The sequence below is a fragment of the Patella vulgata genome, chromosome 7 (genome assembly GCF_932274485.2).
Source record: "Patella vulgata chromosome 7, xgPatVulg1.2, whole genome shotgun sequence".
In the NCBI taxonomy this organism is placed as follows: Eukaryota; Metazoa; Mollusca; class Gastropoda; family Patellidae; genus Patella; species Patella vulgata.
The window spans coordinates 37,751,553-37,776,347 of record NC_065885.2 but is presented as its reverse complement, the minus strand read 5'-3'; the positions used below and the strand labels follow the sequence as shown (position 1 = coordinate 37,776,347).

Below are 24,795 nucleotides of genomic sequence, written 5' to 3'. Positions count from 1 at the left end.
AATAAACAGTGTAGGTGCCATTATTAACTGCTTGGTGTTTTGACTAGATTATACACATAACACATAGTATCATTAGATCACAACACACACTTCTGAAATATGATCCTTATTTTTTATGGTAACCAGCAATAAGTTTATTCATGGAGAATTTTGTCCAAACAGTGGCATTTCAGCTGATTTCTTGCTCAAATTTTGCTAGCTGGTCAGTTTCTTATGTAGGTACTTTGTTGTCCTGAGATTAGCAAGATATTTATTACTAAGAATATGACAGATTTAGCATTATCCCATCCCAATATTTAAATTTATTTTAAAGTGTTTTTATAAATTTTACTAAATTTAATCTGTTTTAAGGTTAAATTCTAATTATGTGGTATGTAAATTGTCTGACAGGTAAGTTCTCCAGCAGGTCAATTTCACTGACAGTCAAGACTATAAAATATAACTGAAACCCGAGATCTGATATTGAGAAAGGATATTAATCTTTGATTTGTAATGATCATAAATGAAATGGCATTTAACATCCTACTTTTCTGCACCATCCCGACATATACCATGCAGTACTCTTTATCAAATTCCAACTACCAAGGGTTCTTTTACATGCACATCAACATCTAAACAGGTACTAAGTTTCTCATACCATAAGTAGACAGTTTTCTTTACAATCCTACATCCTGCACAACTTAGAAGGGGAAACCCTTCAAACCTGGACCCTCCTGATTAGTCAGAGTAACTGACAGAACTTTATAGATGTACCCAATATTAATATCTGATTAACCATAACACAATTAAGCATATTAAGTTCTCACCATTATTCTGAGAATTAATATTTTATAACTTAACTAGGAGATCTATAACTAAACTTCATCTTAAAGTCCAAAAGAAATAAGAGTTTAAATGCCTTGTCAATGTAGTATTCTGACATTTTTTATTAACATAGCCGACACTTAATGTTATTCAATAAACGTGTGTGAAATACTGTTCAGGAGAATTTTGCCCTGACAGCAGAGTTTCCATATAGTCCAACTGTCATCTACATGGGTTGAACTTGGTTGATATAATGGTCTTGAACCCAAGATGTTCTAGTCAAGAGTCCAATTCCTTAACCACAGCCCAAACATGTACCAAAAAATCTTTGTCATGCTTTAATTTTAGGGATAACGATCCAGTGGTTGCATGTTTATGTTTAATATTGGCAGATTATAATATTGATAAACTTCTTGTAGATTTCTGGCATGTATTTAATAGACTTATTGTGGGACTATTTGCAAGTGTGTGATCTTGAAATTTCAAATCAGATTGTCAATAATTTCAACAAATACCCTACACCTTGTACAGTCTATTTGTTATCATTGACAAAAGCAGGTTGATGGCTGTCTTGTTGTTGTAAGGTTACAGTGACTTGTTGCGCTTACAAATTAGCAATAGGCTTACAACTTATTTGTATTCGACTGTCGACTTAGTCACCCCAATCATTTATTCATCAACACCCTTCAATTAGTGAACGTCAGTTTTCGAACAACAAAGGAAGTTAAAAAAAAAAGTTTGGGTTCGCACAAAGGTTTTGCAGTTGCACATGCAAGATCTTTTAATGCATCACGCAAACTGGTATAAATATTTGTAACAAGTTGATAATAATACAAGTATACAGTGCATTTAGTCCCAACTCGGACATTTTTACACAAGAGAAATCAACCGTCAGCACACATCACAAACAGGTACAATCTTTTATAAGCCGAAGATTTCCAAAACTATTTGCCATTCTGATCACAAATAATTATTAAACCTCCCATTTTTTATACCTGCGTCTTATCTAGAGAGTCACAAATCCTGTAACTTTTGGTTAGTAATATCTGTGCAAACTACATTTTGTTTTTTCCTGGGCAAAAATGTAAGGTGGCTTATAAAGACAGACTGTGAAACCTGGCAAACATAAAGAAGAATATCATGTAAATTATTCAAACATTTATTTAGATGTTAAATTGAAATAGACATAACTACTGCTACATCATCATGCTATATGAACATTTTATTTCTGTTTATGTAACCAAGTCTGGCTATAGGAAATGCATCATAGGTCTTGTATTTTGAGTTGCCAACATATTTGCCTTCAATAACAACCTCATTTTTTCCCAACATTACACTCAAAGGAGAATAACTTACCAGAAGTACACAAAGTTTGCTGTTTTTGGTTGCTATTTCTTGTTTTGTTTGGCTTGTTTCAGTAATTTTTAACAACATTTTTCTGAATATTAATGTTATTGTGTATACCAGCATAAAACTTATTATTTCGGCCATATGTCACATTAATTTAAATGTTTTTAAATACAACATTAATATCAATGCATAAATGCAGTTTTTTTTTAATTTTTTGACCCTTGTGTTTAATTTGCCTGATTTCGTCACATTTTAACATGCCTGTATTTTAGTAGAATAGAAACTGTTAGTTATATGGCATCAGATGTTTCAGAACTGGGCTCTCATTTGCCAGAATTGACTGATTGGCAGTCACATTGACAAACAGAACTTACTTGTCAATCAATTTGCATGCATCAAATTAGAATTTAACTGTAAAACAATCAATACAGTACAATTTATAATTTTTATGTATAGAATCAATTACAATATATAGAATGGATTTATGGTATCAATTGTCATATTCTCTATAAAAAATATCTTGGTAATCCTACATCAAAAATCTCATCTTCACATATATTCCAGGAAAATGTCTACGATCTTCTTCAAAATATCTCTTAATAGTACCATCTATGAGCTTAGAAATGAAGAAACGTTCATTCCAGTACTCCTCAGCTCATTTGTGGAATTCACTACCCATAAATATAAAAGAATCAAAGTCCGTCTGCATTTTCAAAACAAGACTGAAAACTGTTCATACAACACTATGGATGAAATGAAACCAAAATGTATAACTTTGCAAGCGTATTGGAACTCCTAATACAAGTATTTATTGCGCTATATAAATTTGGATGTTATGTTATGTTTTAGAAATACTAAGCATTTTCTCTCAATATGACACTTTACATCACCCATTTCCACTGAAGTTAGTTTTGAGAAGCCAGGGGCTACTTGATAAAAGGTGCCCTCTATGAAATGTCCCGAAGTGTTGCCCGATAGTTTTGATTGGATTTCATGGGCTACTTCACAGAAGGTGCTAATGGCAAAACTGTGCAATCAGTCATCAGTTACCTTCTAAACACCTGATACCACTTTCATTAACTGAGAAATTTAAATCATTAACACAAATTTTAAATCTGCACAAATTAGAATTTCAAACAATTTAATTTTAAAACACAACAATTGCTAAAAATTGTGATATCTTGGGGGAAAATATCCTGCTCAATCTAAAGTAAACAAAATACCTCAAAAATTGACCTACTGGCAAAATTAAGTGAAGGCCCTGCTTTAAGTTATCTTCACATGATTAAAAATAACCTGACAGCTGATATGTGGAGGAGAGATAGCCCCACCGAAATTCTACCACCATTATTTCGTCAAAAAAACAATAATAACAAAATAAATATTTACACATGACTGGTAATTAGATATATTGTCCTCTTCTTCAAAACGACATTCATTCCATATCATTGATGATATAGACAAGTCCAAACACTATTTTTTTTAAGTCATCAGTTGATGAAATTAAAAAAAAAAGGCTTGTATGGGAATTTGTGATTAGATTTTTTTGTTATCTTCCGAATGCTTTGATTAAATCGGCATGCAAGTGGGCTGATATGGAATTTTGCGCTCTGCTTCTTGCCCTCTTCCCATTTCAAACTAAGATTAAGCTATCTATCTTATGTTTGTCAGCAACAAAAGACTGGTTGATGCCATTTTAGACTAGTGATTCTGACCATCATAATGCTTTAAGTCAACGAAAGGATCTTCCTGATGTCCTTCAAAGAAACTACATTGATTTATCGAGGTGCGTGTGCAGAACATCTTGGTCTGGATTTTCCTATCAATGGCACCATGTTAGCTAAAACTGAGTAGAGATTAAGGCAAGATTGAGCTGCGTCCTCTCTCACTGACAATCCAGATGACTTTCTTTCTAAAACAACCAAATACAGCTTTATAACATTTCATTTTAAATGTAATTATGTCTCATTTAGACTTGAGACCCTTTAGAATTAGAAACTACTTGAAGGTAATGAAAAATCCATATAAATTCTCACTTGAAATATGTCTAGCAAGACAGAATACAATTGACTTGTTTCCAAAAATATTTCAAATGATAAATGTTTTTCTCAGGCCATGTTCACATTCAGATAAACTATCCTGGAGAACACAACCCCAAAACAAATTTCAAACTCATTATGATTGGTTTAAAATGTCATTTATTAATGATGACTGAAGCATGGGTTTTGACTGTAATTATATGTAATTAGATTGTATTAAAGATATGTGCTTAGTACAACTATCAAGCAATCACCTGAAGAACCCCATGCTTTTGAGTTATGGGGAACTGAAACCCATCTATCTGGCTATCTAACTCAAACTCAAAATTATAATTAATTTGTCACTGGATGGTGTTGTTAAATTCAATTTTTGTGTCTTCTTTGGTTTAGTTTGACACACAAAGAAATAGCCAAGAATCATCTTGTAGAAGGGCACAGGACCAAAACTGCTGTAAAACTTGTGATAAAACAGTAGTATATGACAAATTTACAAAATTGATTTGACAGTGTGAATACAATTATTATTTGTACTTCAAATGTATATGAACATAGCCTTAGTAATTTTCAGTTAACACAGAGACCGATGTGTCCGTAGTAGTAAATTTCTGTGAGCCATCAGTTAAAGTGACGCTTTTACACAAAGTCAATAACATTGTGAATTAATATCTTATACAATTTCATTTGTGAACCTCTCTCAAGCTTGTAAATTACATTATATAGAGACATGGCAAGCACCAAGCTAGCGAAACCAATAATTCTTCACAACTCTTTCATAAGACCATAATACTATTTTTGTTAGAAATGTAATTTGGTTATTTAGGACATGACAGGGTCATCAATATTTTTTTTATGTGAAAAGAGAAATCCATTTCCTTGTGACCGTTACGCTTGCAAGCTTAGTCATGAAATGTATATATTTTTTTCGTCACGATTCATAATCTAATGCAAAAAAAGCCCTTCGTATCAATATGGGTAATTTGGGTGTTATATACCCAAATGGACAACTTTAACACTCCATTAAAATAACCAGTTATTCAATTTGATGTCACCATTTCAACATTGATAAATTAGATTCTACAGACAGTTCTTGCTTGATAAAATTTGTTTGTGGTGTGAAGTGCGCTCATTTTCCAGCCAGTAGATACAATGGATTCAAATTGACAAAATTGGTAAAATCCAGCTGGCTCTCACTCCTGACTTACAGTAATAAATCAATAGTAGAAAGAAATGATCGTGACAAGTTCCAGGAAGAATGTAGGCGTTCAATATGCTCAAACAACGCTTCAATATATACTGAAAACCACAAAAAAACTTGACTATTTAAAAGAGGTTTTGCATTATGCTAAATCTGTAAAAACTACATAATAATAGTAGTATTTCCTAAGTCTGAGAAATCATATTCTGATACACACCATTAAGCAAATTCCATTCAGTATTTACAAAGATATGATGAACTGAAAATTTTTCAACACTCGGTATCCTCTGCCAGGGTATGGCCAAAAACCACCGCCACCTGTAATCCTTGCTATAATATTTTGATGTGCCTTTTAGTAATCTGATTTAATCTAAGCCACAGATTAACTACTGCTACTGCATAATAAATTTGAGTACATTTTAGATAGGATTAGGCTGTTGAAAGTTCAATATTTTCTGAACAAAATACTAAGTCGAGCACTCGAGATAATACAATCGAACATGTCTCAACCGATGCTTTAAGCAGTATAATTTTGTACATTTTAATGATAAAATGCAGAACAATCCCATGCTCAACACCATCACTAAATATTACCCATTATATCTACCCCCATCCAAGTTAAGGAGTGAGTAATCTGGGATGTGGGAGGGATTGTCGCGTTTTAAGCTATAGCTGGCCAACTACCTTGAGATTGCAGTCCTGGGGCCTGTCCCTGGTCACCAGGACCTGGTGTGAGTGTATGTGACTTGTTGTAGGAATCACAATGCCAGATAAAATAAGGACCCAAGCAAAATATCTTTGGTGGATTAGTCGCCCTCCTCTACGAAAATTTACACTCTGTTGATCCAAGTGCTTAATAGTATTCTGACATGCTCTCTGCTAATGGGGGGGGGGGGGTGGCTGAATGGTTAGCACGTGCACGTTGTATCATAAAGTCTGTCATTGACTCAACTGGCGTGGTTTTAATTTTCGGTTGTACGTGACAAGAAGTAGGGTCGCCGTCGCCTGTCCAACCTCGTGGGTTTTCTCCGGGTCCTCTGGTTTCCTCCCACTGCTAAGGACCCTACGTGCAAGCGAATTATGGAAATAAGATTGAACCATATGTTAGTCCCAAAATGAACTAGTTTGTGTCGAGTTGACGTTAAACCCCATTTCTCTCTCTCTCTCCCTCTGCTAATGGAAAATTCAGCAAAAATACATTTAAGATGCATCATTCGATAACCAAGTCTGTTACAAGAGCTGCCCAAGTTGCTATTAATAAAGTGAGCGACATCTATTACATCAGAAGGATATTTATTCCTGTACAGATTAGTCTGACGTATATGCATCGTATATACATCGTAATTGCCTGTCAGAAATACGTATATCTGCAACTTCTTTTAAAATTACAATTTAAAATCTGCAACTTCTTTTAAAATTACAATTTGGCTTGATTTTCCATTAGCAGATATAGGATGTCAAAATACTATTAAGCATTTTGGATCAACAGGGTGTAAATTGTCGTAGGGGGGTGCAGTGGCGGATTAAGCTCCACCAAGGCCTGAGGCGGCAGTTGCTGGAGGGCCTATTTAGTTTTTAAAGTTAGAGCCAAGGTAGTTGCTAACATTATAAACGTAATGTAACTTTATATGCCTATAAATGACAATATATTAAGCAAGACATAACCGAAAACTTACAAGGATTTAACGTACATTGTAGGCCTACGTTTAAAAAATAAGATCAGATCTCCAAACAATAGGGCCTATTTAAAATGGCTTGGACCTAATTAATTTCGGGTCAGGGCCTATGTTGATTCCCGTTGGGCCTAAACCCCACCCCCCTAACATTCATTGTCTATGCGATTTTAATCGTATCAGACAAGTCCAAAAAATTTTTTTTTACAAAATCTTTGGGCCTGAGGCTGCAGCCTCACTGATAATCCGCTACTGGGGGGGCGGGGGTATCCGCTCTGTTACTGCAGCTTTGGATGGGCTGTAAAAACGAACAAATGAATATCTTTATTCTGCAAGTTTATCATTAAATAATGCACAAAATAATACAGCTCAAAACATCGGTTGACATGATGTGTTGAATTGTATTATCTCGAGCACTCAAGTTAAAGATACATTATGGGAGATAAGATAAAGAGATGGCAGTTCTCGCTATAATAGTTAAAAACTAGATAGTGTAAAGGTAATTTGCTGAAAATTTCAGTCAAATTGATCCACTATGAGCCGAGAAAGAAGCGGGTGAAATTTTTCCATAGTCTCGGTCATCATTACTAAAATCATTAATAAAAACAGCATAGTCTCCATTATCCACTTTTTTTTATTTAATTATCAATGGCCGTTAGCGGCATATAGGATTAGGAATCTAATCCAGCCTACATCGAATTCTAGCCTTGACATCGAGAGTTTATTTTGGTCTGGATAAGTTAATTGATGTCTAATTGATAATTTAGATAACATTTCAGGCCCAAAGAAAGACTTGTAATAAGCAGATTTTGCTCTTGCATAATGCATGTTTAATTATCTCGAGCGCTTGACTTAATTATCTTGTGCGCTCTTAGTATCTCGAGCGCTCGACTTTAATTTGATGTTTTCCTAATGTTCCAGTAGATATGGAGTGTAAAAATGACATATTACATTTTTCACTGAACCTAAAACTTTGAGAAATTAAATTATTAAATGTGTGTATTTTAATCAAAATTTTCTTGGATTTACATGAGAAAAGACCATAGGGTGTATGATTTTTAGGATGCTATCAAAATTCACTCATACATATTTCAACATTTTGTTATTTACACTAAAAATATACCTCCACTTCCAAAATACCAATAAACCAAATATGATAATTTTTGCTGACAACATGTTGATGTTTCACCTCTCATCAAATTGTAAAGGTTACAGTTGGGTGGTCAAGCAATTAACACTTAGGCCTGTCATCTTAGAGTTTCTATAGATTACTGGTCACCTGTCCGAGACTAGGGTTAACATTCTGTATATCTCCACTATAATCTCCCTACATTAATATACCCCACATTTCTATATTTATTGTGAAAAATAACTTATGACATCTTTCAAATGTTAGATTTAATTAGGATTTAAGTGAAAATATGTTAATTTAGACAAATGTCAAAATAAATCTTGTTTTATTAATATAAATCAAATTGTCTACAATAGAGTGGTGGTTATTAAATCACTATTTAAAGGTATTGACTGATCAAATGACTAGCTAGGAAACCCTAGGAGTTCTACTCTTCTCATCCAATAAATTAAAATTTGAGATTCTGTAATTTATTGTATGATTCATCTTTATTCACTGAAAATTTTTACTTTTAAACAAGTCAAATCAACAATCGCAGGTCAAAAATGAAAATATGAACTCGAAACAGTCAAAAATAAGAATTCCTCTTCATGGAAACAGAAAATCTCATATCTGTTTTTGTAAATAATTGCTTGCATTTTCAGCTTTACATAATGGAATATGTTATCCTTTAATTTATATGTTCATGTTGAGAAGATGTCACAGAGCTGACACCAGTCATGCCAACAGTTCCCTCCATCTTTAATGATATAATGACCACTTATAATGACAAGTATAATGACTAGATGTGACATAACAGTCAACTGTCCCTGGCAGCTGCTGTGATACTTCAGTGACCCTTAAACCCCTAGATCAACCTTTTATCTAGATATTGGCTGGGGCATGCCATAGTGTTTATCTATGAGTATTTTAGGTATTATCATCAAACCTTTGAGAGATAACTAAGGGATGATCCAATCAATGTCCGCAAGGCTAGGAAATTACCTTCTCGTACAAACTGTGAATTATTAACAAGTCACAATCAGACAGCAGCTGAACAGTTCCGCAGTTAATACAATATATTCTTACAACAAGTCATACTTTTATCTATCTATTTTTGTAAATATATACAGTGTCAGGTTTAAAAGGCAATAGCTCAGCAATATATAATATTCCATCATTTAATTAAAAATGTCAAGATTAGGCAATCATGGTTTGTGGTGTTCCATAAAGAGTAAGTATATCCTGCCTCCTGCATGACACTTCAGTACCTGATAACACTATTTTTGGTCTACACATAAATCACGGTTCCCTGTCCAACCTTGTGGGTTTCCTCTCTAAGGACCTTGTATGAAAATAAATTAATGACATGTTAGTTTGTTCCTCCACTCTGCTCATCCTGTTCTATTGTGTAATATATGAAGACAGGCATATGCCAGACAGTCACTATGAGGAAATGTGTACACAGACCTTGGTTTTTAGTCCCATCCAAATGACTATATGCTGCCCTGCACCACTGACAAGGAGGAACCATGCCAGAAAATCCTGATGATCTTTCTCTGCCAATGCAGGGATTGAACACAGGACCTCCAGGTTAGTGAGCCAATGGTCTTACTCACTGAGGCACTGTGGCTCCCCTATTATATAAAGATATGTCTCTTTTTTATTAAACATAGATTATGCAAGAGCTAAATCTGCCTATTGCAGGTCTTTCTTTAGGCCTGAAATGTTTTCTACATTATTAATTAGACATTAATTAACTTATCCAGGCCATAATCAACTCTCGATGGCATCGGATTTGTCCGATATTAAATAGATTAGAACAGTTCAGCCATATTTTGATTTAAGCTAAAAATGGAGGAGCGAGACTTGGCTTCGAACAACCAGTACAGTGGTTGAAATTATTGCACACGTCTTGTCAAACCTTCAAAGGCTAATATCTTCGCTCCCAATAGAGTAATTTGAATGAAATTTTCAAATTATTAATTTTACATTATCTATTTTCGAACTATTATAGCAAGAATGGCGAGCTCTTTATTTAATTCTTACATAATGTATCTTTAATGAACACAGAACTTTAAAGTTTAGACTCAACTTGTGCAATACGCCAATGATAAAATTAAACAAGGTAATTTTTGCAATATGCTAACCCCTGAGATTCTGCCATTAATATCATGCATTAATCTCATAAATTCCAGTTACATAATTTTTGTTCATTTATGGACAAAGTGTACTATATATAATAGCTGTGTTGTTCAAATTTTTAGATTATCAAAAAAAAAAAAGTGCATAAAATAAATTATTTTTAACAAACCTATTTATCCTGGTAGTTTTTAAATTGTTGAGATCGGGACTGTCAGGGAAATTTGATCATTAATATAAATTGACCCCATTCTGAGAAACTCAGTTTTTTGTTAATTCATACTGAAGCCCAGAGACTCCAATCAGTTACCTTTTCAATTTAACTGTTTTTAATCACTTAGGGTAACTTACTCAGTAAATTAAAGTTGAACAATGAGTTAAATTATGAGAAAAGCTGATAACACACTTTAATATTTAAACCCATTAACATAATTTTATTTAATGAGGATATATTTTATAACTAAAAGGTCCTAATACATGACTGGTATGCTACCACAAGTCAAAAAATTGGAGCTCTTGGATTTCACAGACATACTTGGTCTGGGATTTCTCCTGTCTAAGGTTCTGCCTTTGGCGCTAAGACTTCTCGGACAAAATAGGCCATAGATTTACCAAAATGTCTTAATTATCGTTTTTTGTATAAAGCCATTTAAAGGCAAAACAGTCTGTGCAGTCTCTGGGATAGAGTTTTCAAAAAAATTGTCTGTTTTAAGTCAGTTTAACCTCAACCTCACCAATTTATTCTGACTTGAAAAATTGTCTGTTTAAGTCAGTTCATGCGTGATGAGCATGTTTCATGGATTTCGTGCTTTATAAATGGATATTATTATTTGTTATGTATTCAACAGATATTATGAAACAGCAAATTATTATTTGACATTTTTATGAACATCCTATATGTATGAATGCATGTAGTCATGTGTTTTTATATTGTGATATAGATCTAAATGACTTTTATATTCAGTATACATATCAAAATTAACCCAACACAAGGATGTAATAAAAACTAGTTTTTCTGTCAGTAAAATAAACTCATTTTCTTGACATAATGCTACATTGTTAATGTGTTAGCTGTTAGTGTTGATAAGATGTTACCAGGATCTTTCATAACTTAATTGATATTTAAATGTTTTTTTGTTTTTTTTTCAATCATTTCATCTCTCATGATAAGAAAAATAAAATTATGTTGCTGCAAAATGAAAATTATGCAACTGCAGCCTGCTTTAGTTTTCAATAAAACTTTATTAAAGGTGTAATTTTACTTATCACCAAGAAATCAGATATTATTATACTCCAATAATTTCACTCGTTTTAGACTGGAGTGTTGGATTTTTTTACCCATCTCTACTCATACATGTTTTATCATATTTTGTTTAAGTCTACTTTCAGTATACTATAGGCCATCAAGATATTTAATTAAACATACATTATGCAAGAGCTAAATCTGTCTATTGCAGATCTTTCTTTAGGCCTGAAATGAAGCAAAATAAATATTGGTAATGTTTTTTTTTAAAAAAATAAAATAAAAGTTGACTGTAAATTCAATTACCATTTAATTAATATTATATTTTTGTATTTTGTTTTATGCTTCTGTTTTTCTACACTACTTAAACATACATTATGCAAGAGCTAAATCTGTCTATTGCAGGTCTTTCTTTAGACCTGAAATGTTATCTAAATAATGAATTAGACATTAATTAACCTATCATGCTGTTTATCATACTAACTTTAGTAATGATGATCAAGGCTAGCCGGAAATTTCAACCGCTTAGTTCTCGGTCATAGTGGATCAATTTGAATGAAATTTTCAGCAAATTGCCTTTACATTATCTAGTTTTTAACTATTATAGTGAGAACTGACAACTTGTTATCGAATCTGCCATAATGTATCTTTAACCAAACTAATACATTTTCGGATCTATTTAACTCCAAAAATCACATTGTACGGGAGGATGTGTGTGATGGTTTGGTGTGCACTTGTAGATATGTTTCCAATATCTCACTCTTCAATATCAATTTAAATAATTCTTAAAAATTTTGTCTCTACCCCCCCCCTACTCCCCATTTATAACTTCTACGTATGCCACAGGTTTTGTTTTCAACTAAAACATAGCTTTATATATGTCTTGCATGTTTGTATTCGACAGAAGAGTAGAAATTCTCAGTTAAGTAAGAAAATGTTACTAATTGGCAACTAGGGAGTGAGACCAATGATTACAAATTAGCTATAAATTTATTATTCTCCCTGGATTGACTGAATTCAATATTACTACTAGTGATCACTGTTAACGTAGAGAAAATTGGAGGTTGGATTGAATGTTTTTTATAGAAATAAGACAAATCACCTCCATTACTAGCGAGAAGTCAAGTAGTTGATTGATTTACACTTTCGCTTGTCATCAATGCAACCAAGTTTTGAGTCTGGCAAGTTTAATGTTGCAAAAATCACAGGATTTGCGAATGCCTGTTAAAATTCGTATCAGCAGTGTTTTAGCTGTATCTCAAGCATCATCAAAGGTTTTGGCTTAGGCCAATTTGCAGGAAACTTAAATCTTCCTCAGCTAAATTTTTTGCTCAAATTTCCAATGGCTTATAAAAGGTATAATAAAGCGATTTATAATTCCAAATGGTATTAGAAGAGGATGTGATGTGTTAAATGGCATAAACCCTTTTCAAAAAGTAAATTTTAAAAAGTCTGACAAGTGAAACCGCATCAGTTACAAATCTATTTGGTTCCAGAACTGTTCTTGCCATGATTAAAGTTAATTTAAGTTGGCTTTGGTAAAGAAAATAAGGGAATACCGGTTACTGTCAGTACTAAACACACTTATATACTGATATAACCAGGCCACACTTGGTTTCTTTTTACAATACCACAGTTTAACCATAAATTAATGGTTCTCGGATCAAGACCATCTTCACTCTGATGGGCCTGTTTACACTACTTCCATGCTTCCAACACCAGACTGAGATTGTGAAGTTTTCAGATATAATATCTAGGAAGTATGATATTGATTGACATGCCTGAATTTAAAATGTTTTGGTGACAAGGGCAGTAACTCTGCAAAAGATAGGTTGCCAGGCAACGAAACATACGCCCACAGCAGCTAAGTCGTCCAAGCAGTCAACAAGAGTTGTCGCATATTTTTTCTATTGTCGGTAATGAAACATTTATAATACACTAAAATCTGATTAAGAGTAACAACTGATTAAGTAATTATCCGAAAATCATTAGAATTTGTTTGGCTTTTAGGTCTGCTAACGTTTAGTATACCAAACATTTAATATCATGGCTTTAGCTGTTCAAGTTATCAAAATTCATTGAAAATCAGTATACTTGTCTCAAGACCCTTAAACTCTGTTTATCAATCTAAAGTCAATCGGATGATAACTTTTGTCTCTAGAGCATCCACAAGATTTTTCAAAGTGATCAAGAGCCATAACTCTGGAAGTAATTATTGGAAATTGCTGAAAATCAATAGACGTCTTCACCTCACTAATGTAAACAACATATATCAATTTCAAAACAATCAGATGATAAATGTAGTCTGTAGAGTGTTCACAAGAAATTGTGGACGACGGACGGACTGGGCGACGGCAATATACGTCCACATTTCCAATGTGGGCGTATAAAAATTGATGACCAATTCTTAATTTCAATAGGAACCTCCTTGAGACGATTAAGATCAGACAAACACCTTATCAACATTGTGCTAATATAACCATCAAAATGATTTCAAAAATGGCTTAAATTCCATCACACATTTCTGTACATCTATTTATTTCTATCTTCAAAACAAAGTAATAACTAAACTAATTTTATGTCTAAACAGATTTTACACTTATTTTGATTCTTGAGTTATCAGAACGGACAACTGAATAAAATTCTTTTATTTCATTTCATCTTCTTTGGCTTGAAATCATTTTGTATTGTGATGTAATGACTATTGGACCAATGTCGCAAGATTGCCAATATCTCACACCAGTGAGAAGAGAAAAAATCATTCATTATGTATAGAGTTGGGTTGGGGATGTCACTCAGGGGAGTCACAAATCAGTCCAAGTTGATCTTGGGTACCAATTTGTTATCCCAATTGGATGGTGATTTTACAATCATAACGTGGTATATAAAACTATGTCTGTAATTTCCAATCTGGTATTAAAGTTTGACGAGAAAATAGACTTCAATAAATAGTCCCACTGTTACCATCTTGAGCAGTTCTCGTTTGTTTTTCGACCTGATGATAGAGGTTATATGTTATTATGTGTTAAATTAACACAAACCTTTGGAGAATTGCATGAAAAATGATTCCCAAATGTAAATAAAATTGATATGGTTCTTGCTTTCTCTTATCTATTTTCCGACTTTTCGACTTACCTTTGAAACTATGGGTTAATCACATTGACTTGAAACCAAATCTATTTTCAGATTTGATTTAACAATGTGGCCCCCTTAAAAAAAAATATATTTTTGTGCAACTTTTCATATCTTTTTTATAAATATAATGTAAATTTAACCATTCATTCAGAAAATAGTTTAACCATTTTTTTTTTATAGCTATTATCACACTTATGATAAAACACCACTGTCCAGACAAAATTGTCCTCAATGCTCTATATTAGTCGAGAAAAATAGGAAGTTAAACCCGATTTCATTTCATTATTTTTCAAAATGTCTAATGAATAATAGAAAATCAGAAATCAAAATGATACATGCTACTTTATTATCAAAAAACCCCTAAAATATAAAAAAAACCCTGCAGTTGATATGATAGATCACAAATACACAAAAACACAAAAGGTCAAGGGATCAAGAGCACTTGATTCTATATCCTATTCAGCTTATAACAAATAGACTGTGGGAGATACATTTCACCAGTTTTCAACAGACTTCAGTTAGAGGAACATTAAATGGATTTAGAACATCAGAGCTATTGTATCTATAATGAGTATCGATCATTACAAATCAGTTCTAAAGATTTTCTTAAGAGCAGAATTGATGATGCACACAATAAGTTAAGCTAAAACCACAAACTGATGCCAAATGGCAAATAAAGCCACTAAAATTGATATGTGGTATCATGTTTGGTATATATAATTTTTACATGTAAAGCTGTATGCCATTTCTTGTCTTGGACAAGTGTCTAATATTTATTCAACAAAAACTGACAAGGAAAAACACTTAAGCAGGTTTTGTTCCTTGATAAGAGGGTCTGTAAAAAAAACAACTTATGAACAAAACATTATATGATATACATACCATCTCGGAAGGCATTTTGACTCTGCAACAACAACACAGTGTAGCCTTGGGTCATTTTCTGTTTCTGAAAAATTAGGAATTTTGCATGTCTTCTTATTCTCGTCCAACATGGCATTCTGTCAATATTTCCTAAAAAATTTATTTTCAAGACATTTATCAATATTGTATTTCACACCCAAAGGAGACTCACCGTATTTATTTGGTTTAAATTGATTTTAAAAAAACATATTTATTTGGTTATGGCACCAGGACATTGTGACCAGAAAATGCTGATTTAAATTCCATACACTGATTCTAGTCGGCAAGAAGATCCATGTATAAACTAAAGCTGATAACAGCCCGCAAACAATCAACTTATAGTTTTTAACAAATTATTAATCAAAAATTTTATCTCTAAAGAATTCAATAATGTTCAGACACATTAAAAAAACAAATTTGAGCTTTATTCTTATAATATAATAATACAACATTTTATTTTGTAGAATCCCTGGGGCATCTCATATGAGATAAGCATGTCCTTGCTATTATTTCCTGTCACACTCTTCAAAATTTGACAGAATTTATAAAAACATTCTACTTGTACAATGTGGCACGATAATATTGATTGTATTTTACAGATATGAATAAAAATAAGGCCATATTAAATGACAGTAAAAACCTATATTCAGACTTGATTATCAGTGGACATTGATAGCTATCTGTCTTTGACACCTTTATCATAGGGGTGGACAAAAACTGATAGCCGTCAATCACAGATATAGATAAACAGTTTAATAATAGATATTTTACCCTGGTCAAATTAGCTAGCGAATAAATGAATCAAAGCGTAAATTGCTGAAGGCTTGTCTGGAATTATCTTAAATGATCATCTTGCAATTGCTATAGTCCATGATTCATTTTATACATTGTAAATAAAATTGTCCATAAAAACTTTACTTGGGTTAGTCAACTCACTATTTTATTTAAAAACTGAGTGGATTGAATATTTATTAAAATGTTGGATGTTTCATCACTGAATTGAATTAGCTACTTCTGTGTGAACAATCCAGCAAGTTACTAAAATAAAAACAGACTATAGAGCATACACATGGTTTCAGAGTTTGGAGTAGCAACTCTGCAAATGATTGCATCTGAATTTTAAAAAGCTTCTTCACTTTAGGAATCAATTATATTTGTCTGTCTTTACTCACTGTTTGCAGTGAAATTGATTGGCTTAACCAGGTACCCATCAGTCAATTTACATGCCATACAATTAGAATATTAAAGAATTTAACTTTAAACAGTTATAGATTTCATGTGTAAAAAGACTTTAATATATTTAAAAAGATGAGAAAATTTGTTTATATTCTTTGGAAAAAATATTTTTATCAATTTTTTATTTTTATCTATTTTTTATTTTATTTTTTCAAAATTACTTATCTACTTATTTGTACCATAACTAAAATAATGTAATTAGTTTTTGTCTGTATCATATATTATTTGAAATTGTACTTATACTCTATACACCCAAACCAGAAGGAAGCAAATTAATATAAGCCTACTTGGCTTGTTTTTGTATCCTATTATTTATGCTTTTATATTGTATAATATTCTTGAAATAAATACTGTTTAAACCAAAAAATATCTTGATATCCAACGTAAAAAAAAATAACTGACTGACAAAATGTTGAAGTGAAAGCCCTGGTGCAGATAGACTGACCATATCTACATAATAAATGTATGTGACTATAAACATTCTGCACATTCAGTTATCGTGTCAACATTGTAATGATAATGTTGTTTTAACACACACTGATAAAATATTAAGGACAGGTAGGTTAAATATTTAAGATACAGATATTAAATACATGTTGATAGACATGTAGGTAGACATTATCTATAATCACTTTTCATTATTAAACGTTCTATGCAGTTTATGAGGAACGTGCAAGGTATTAAACCAAATTCACACAATGAGGGGTTTCAAGACTGTGAAAAAAAAATTTGAAAGATAACATTATTGAAATGGTTTAGTTGATCATTTTACATTTCTCTTCACCTTTCTGTTCTAAATAATTTTGTATGTCTGTTGGACAATCTAATCTAACGATTAATGGTTTTTTGTTTTTTTTAATTTCAGATTAAATTTCTCACGATTTGCTATTCTTTAAACTATGTCAGTCCTCTGGTTTCAGTTAGATTACATTTTTATAATATACCAACCTCTAATCCACACTTTCAATGCTGGTCTGGTTTTTGTCAGAAAACTTAGTCAGAACAAGGAGTTTAAATGCTTTCTTGGACAACAAGAAAATAAATGGGATTTTAACCACTTACTTGTATGCACCAACTGGGCTTATTAAGACAGAAACATCCCATAATGAGGGATACTATGCATATCCATCTAGACTTGATTGAATGACAACTGTCAAGAGTTTATTTTATGTGCACACAGGTGGATCTCAGGTATTTTTTCGCTGTACAGAACGACTCAACACTTTTCCTTACCAGGTCATTCGTCTGGCACCATTGATACGGAGTGACCAGGGTGGAAATCCTGGAAAATCGGGAGAAACTTTCTCAGCCAATATCAGGATCAAACCCAGCACCATACTCATTGACGTATCAAGCTAACAAAAATTGCAATAGTTGTATATAATTCAATCAGCTCAATCATTTTTAACTTGATATCTCAATGATCATCCCCTTCTAAAAAATATCATTTCTTAGTTGGATAATAATACTTTACTTTTTAAAAAAAAAGAAAATTACAAATCTAATAGTCAGTTATTTTTTGAATATATAGGCCCTAACCTAGATATTGACTATTTTATGATCAATTCAGAAAAATTGGACCCCTCAGGTATTAATAAATCGTACATAATCATTTTTTTAAAATTTTATGTGAAGTATGAAATGTTTAAAACAATATTAATCATAATTCATCATCGATGATTAACCTAAATAAAAAAATTCTATGATCGATTTTTAAAACCTATATGACAGAAAGTTATAAGCTATTTTATGATATGATGAGCTTTAAGCTTCAAATAAAACAATTACCAATGATACTTGCAAATAACACATAATTAACAATAACACACACAAGTATGTAGAAAGAAAGCCTTTAATGAAAGGCTGGCTCAAACAGTGAAATGATTAATTCCTAATTTATCATAATTAACTACAGTAGTAATTGTAGGGAGCTATCATCGTGAGGCCTCCAGGTCAAAGCATATAGGGTACATTATAGTACCCATAGATAATGACCTCTAAATACAGATCACTAACCGCTTGACCAGTGATAGTATAAAGGATGGACAAAGTAGTTACTCTGTATTTATTAAGAAAATTCACCTTTGAACACAGTGTCCCTTTAGAACTTGTTAAATTGAAAAAAAGTCCTGGGTATACACCAAAAGCTCTACTGGTTATGGGTTAGAGTTTAACCTTTAGGTCAGAGCCAAGGGGTACTTAACTTGAGGATATGGCCAATACTTTTAAGAGTAGTTAGAGGGGATATAGACAGGTCAACACGCATATCTCAACTTAAGATATTTACTCCTAGTAAATCCGGGAAGACACAACATAGTAATCATGGTTGAAAAATATCCTTCAGGGATTCAGTCATTGTTAGAGATGTGGATAGTGTAGGTTTATAATATGATACATTAACCTGAACAATGTTGAACTTCTCTCCATTCATCTGAGGAAATTTTATATTTTTTTATCAAAGTTTCAGTTTCACTTCATACACAAAAAAGTCCCCAAATTTCATGTAATATCTACCAATTAATAAATTTCACAATATCTCCTACCTAGTACTTGTCAATTTTGAGAAATGGCGTGGTCTTTAATGCATATCAGTATTCAAAGGGGAAGACTTTGGGGGAGTGACAGGTACATCTATTTTTTTGGGGAGTGACAGATATTGAACTAATATCTGATATCAAATAGTAATCACACAGAATGCTGATTTTACCATTCAAGTTATTATTTGAATGCTATTTGAATATTTGATTCAATTAAAATAAAAATTGTTTATATAGTTTTCAGTGCTTCTTCAGATTTCCTGATAATGTGAATCAATATATTTTCATGTTTAATTATTTTTGAATACAAGTTGACAACATTGATTGAGACTACTAATTATTTCAAATAGGAAACAATATACTGATTAAATTCCCTATGTATCAATAAAAATTCAGTTTGAATAACCATAAAAAACTATCCTTATTCCAATATTCAAATATTTTAGTGAGCAGAAATATCAAATGTGGCCTTTTCTAAGTTCCATATTTAAACTTGGAATTTGTAAAACAATTTAACTTGATATTATCAAACTACCATCTTACTTATGAGTTGTGTTTTCTGTTCTGCATTATTGAAGCTAATTTAATACTTGTTAATTAATAAAATATAAAATATTGGCAACTCCTCGATTTCTCCTAATTTACCTGTTTTAGTATTATTTTCGTACCAAAACTAATTGCAAACCACTAAAATATCTTGGCCAGCATCACACTCTTTCTTTAAAATTACACTTTCTGAAATAAAAAAAAGCATTTCATTTAATGGAAGACATAAAAATTTCAGTTTAAAAGCTTTTAACCTAGTACAAGAAAAAAAAACAATCTCCACCTTACACATTGTGTAACAACTTATTGGGGGGGTAATGCACCATGTAACAAATCAATCAAATTCAATTCAGTTTTGTATGAAACGTATTTGTGTGTAAATATTTATGATCGTATTACAGTATGCATTTGTACAGAACATTTGTTAACACTGCATGTTGACTATTTCTTCATGTGTATGCATAACTTTGAAAAAAATCAATAAAAACTTCTCTTTTTTCTTTGTTAAAAGGTTTCCTAAGTTCACAAGAAAGACAAAAAGAAATAAATAGAAATAGCCGATTTGATGTTTATTTATAAAGTTTAAAATAACATTGAAAATGGCTATTTCGATTTGATGATTTTTTTGTGATTTTAAACCTTAATACCAGTTGATGGTGATTCTGATGGCCGAGGTCTGAAGATCAAACAGGATTGAAAGGCGTCAAATCCCAGATCAAATCACCTTCTCTGTCACAAGTTAGAATACCGATAACAACCTAATCATTGTTTACTTTTCATTTGGCAAGATATTCTTAATTGTGCTGACATTTAGCCCTTTGACATAGCCAGAGTGCAGGTTATAATGTGCTGCCCATGACCAAACCTTAATTGATAGAACAGCCAACATAGATGAGAGAACAGTGATATGACTGTCTGTTTTTGTACTTCTACAGAATCCAGTAATAAGGATGACTCATATCTTAAAACAAAACACAGAAAAAATATTGACAAGTCAACTAATAAAAAGACTATTTCACATGAATAATTCAATAATGGAATTGGAAACCTAAGTTTTCACCAGAGTTGGAACAGTTTATTTTTATTGCTTAGAAAATCTATTTACATAACAGGCATTTCTGTAAATATAGAGAATATGTGATAACAATATGCAATTTATATTATGTAAAAACAATTATAAGCTTAGTTAAAATCAGTTCACCTAAATATCTAGAGTTCTGAAATCTCCAAGGGTTGATTCAGAAATGCTGCTTTAGGTGGGTTCAATTATAAAATGGGATTCAACACTTTTTTTTCTGCACAAACTGGGCTAATGAAATAGAGATAAGCATACCCCAAGCAGAGAGCTATAAGGGAAACTTTATCAGAACAGCGACATTTCCACCTACTCTTCATAGAATTCCAACTGTAAAGGGGTCTTTAACATGCACACCAACCAGTGCACGAATGGAACTCATATTTTTGTCCAATCCAAACAACTGGATGTTTTCTATGACAGGCCCTCCATCCTACATCGTTGATAAGGTGGAATGTCCTGGGGTATCTTTATCAAGCAATAAATATTTTAACATTGCATGAAATCCTCGAAGTTGTGTTTTTTTATATGTATATTTATCTTAAACCTCCAATTCTAAATGTCATTAATAAAGATAATAGAAATACCAATAAAAAACTAAAAAGAGAAACTTTTAAAAATAATTATCTTTATATTCATGATTTATACATTGTTTGTACATAAGAAATATATATCGTATCATTTATAGAACACAAATTATGGCCTATTTCATGGAGCAGACCTACAGGGTAAGTATTAGAAATTAAAAATATGGTGGAGTAAAATAACTCAAGGACAAAGACTTAGGTACAAAAAAAAAATCCTATAATTATTAAAGTTGCATAAGCTGCAGGTAACATTATAATTTGAAATATAAGTCGGTCATTATTATTACATCATTGTTATGTAAGTGAGATCACACCACACTGGCAAGTGCATGATTAACTGCAAGTTTTCACAAATGCCTCCAGTGTAAATTTGAGATGTAATAATTTGCTCACTTGACCTCTGACCTCCGAAAGTCATATCCAAATATTTACATGACCTAATATGAAAACATGACCTGCCTTCAGATATATGGCATCTATTTGATTTGTTTACTGGCTGAAAGTGTTATTATGATATCCACAGTGCCATGTTAATCTATACCTACCAGAAATAATTAAACCAGTAAACACTCATGCTAGGATTGGAAAATAAGGAATAGAAACTGGTTTAAAATGTCTACTCAATCCAAACTAGATCATTCTCGGACTAACATAATATCATTGTATATCATTATTTCAATGATTTACTTGAATACATGTGTCTTTAGAAATGGGGGGAAACTGGAGGACCCAGAGAAAACCCACACGGTTGACCATGCTACTCATGTCCTTGTCATGTACATGCACAGGATCGAAACCATGACACGTGCATTACCAATAAGGTCCAAGACCATGCATTAGGCACATTGGCCTGACCGAACACCTAAATTATGATTTGAATTCCTCCCTCTCTGTCATAAGATTTGGGGAATTTTCTGTGTTGCTGGTTTAGATTGGTAAGTCGATCTGGAGTAGACCAATCACAATTTGTGCATTATTGAATGCGCCCTATAAAGAAATATCTTTAGACCAAGATGAAGAGCAGTAAACAATATAAAAATGAAATAGGGCGAAATGTGGGTATAATTTGAATTAGGCCATGTTGAATTCCAGTATCCAGAACATGTGAAAGAGGAAAATTGTTGAATTGTTTGTATGTAGTTAGAATTGAAAGTTAAAATCTCTCTATCCCAACAGTGGCTTGGAAGACTGTCTATTAAAATTGCATACAATCCATTTTGAACATCCTGATGAAAATCATTCTCTTACAAAGTGTCTAAAACCTTGAAAACACTGCTGTCACTTAAAGAAATATTTAGATATTTCAATGCTGTTGGCATCTGTTTGTAGTACCAGTATCTGACATAGAGATAGTGCCTATAGTCATAACATGGAATACTTAAAGTAGCTAAGTCTCTAACTCAATATCATCTAAAGTCTTACACGTTGAAAAGACGAATTATTTGTCAATTCAAATCAACATTGATGTTTTTATCTCACCGGGAAAAGGTAGGCTTCTGATATCCAATATTTAAGATAAAATATACATTTTACCATTGGTACATGAATTGTGTACCATATTGCGTTTCATCGTCATTTGTAACAAGTGACCAGAAAGAGCGAGGCTAGACATATTCCACAACTCATGTCATACGGCGATGCCATAACTTAGCATGAGCAATTGACTGGAATAACCAGACGCTAGAAATTTCTATTCGGTCGAGACTCATGCCGTATTTCGCTGGACCTAACTGATTTGAAATTAGAGTCAAAACGTAAACAATTGAATGTAAATCAGTTCATATACAATCAGATTACATTATCATATGTGTTGCAACCCATTTGCGTCAATTTCTAGGTCCTAAATATTAGCGATTTAGCTCCTTTAAGACTGTAAAAGAACTATGAATCTAGTTCACACCAGCGGGACAATTTACCCAATACTACCCAGTACTACCCAATACCACCTCAATATCACCACATACTACCCAATACTACAACATAATGATGCAAAATAGACATATCGTTTGATTTTTTTTCAAAAATAGAGAGTTATATCGCGGGAAATGTACTTCAAATGCGATACCGATATCTGGCTGTTCCATTTGCCTCCCTCTACCACCCCCAAAAAAACAATAATAACCCAATACTACCAAATACTCATCAAATACTGCCAAATACTACCCAATATGATCAAATAACAACCTAATTGTCAAATAACAGCACATTAGTATAATTACTGCAACGAATATTCGGTAATTTATAGAAAATTTAAATATTTACGCAGTTATCTCCCTTTACAACTGACAAATAGATTTTAGATTGCTCTACTTGTATATACATTCAACCTGACTTACCAATTAATCAACGGGGTTAAGATTGTTGATTGGGTAATCAAGTTCTGTTTTATTTATATTATCAAAGAAACCGACAGAGCTGTAACAGGCCGCAAATGATAGTTTTGATGAACTGAGATGTGTCGCGTTGAGAATTACACACTGGAAAGAAACATGCGCAATTTCATTAATTTTAAAATAAAATATCGTGCAGTCAGTAAATACGCAATAACTTAATAATTGACATGAAAAAATGAATATAAACATTATGCAATTGTTTTGTTAAAGCATTAATTTTAAAATAGATACAAACAATCGATACTAACTAGGTAATTTCGGGACTAACATATATATATGCGCGAAGGGATGTTTAACAGTGAGATGAAACCGGAGACCCGAGAAAACCCACCTTGTTTGACAGACGACCCTTTCAAGTGGTAAGAGACAGATGGGTCATTTTGGGAATAAAATATGGTATATATCATCATACTTGTTTTTCTTATTTTAAGTTTGTCGTCTTGGAAACGAATCGCAAAGGCAAAGAAGATGATTAATCAGTGTAGCAATCTAAAATCTATTTACCGCTTGTAAATGGAGATAACTGTGCAAAAATTTCAATTTTCTGTAAATTATCGAATATTCGTTGCAGTAATTATACTAATGTGCTGTTATTTGACAATATTAAGTTGTTATTTGATCATATTGGGTAGTATTTGGTAGTATTTGATGAGTGTTTGGTAGTATTGGCTTATTATTGTCTTTTTTGGGGTGATAGAGGGAGGCAAGTGTAACAGCCAGATATCGGTATCGCATTTGAAGTACATTTTCCGCGATATAACTCTCTATTTTTGAAAAAAATCAAACGATATGTCTATTTTGCATCATTATGTTGTAGTATTGGGTAGTA

At 32.4% G+C, this 24,795-nt stretch overlaps 1 long non-coding RNA gene across 1 annotated transcript; it reads right to left on the bottom strand.

The window, feature by feature from the left end:
* Positions 1 to 14,232: 14,232 nt before the first annotated feature.
* Positions 14,233 to 20,097, bottom strand: LOC126828746 (uncharacterized). Its single transcript, XR_007683223.2, has 3 exons — positions 20,011 to 20,097; positions 15,575 to 15,638; positions 14,233 to 14,552 (listed from the first exon to the last, which is right to left on the bottom strand). It is a non-coding gene; the product is annotated as an uncharacterized LOC126828746 (long non-coding RNA).
* Between the last annotated feature and the right edge of the window lie 4,698 nt (positions 20,098 to 24,795).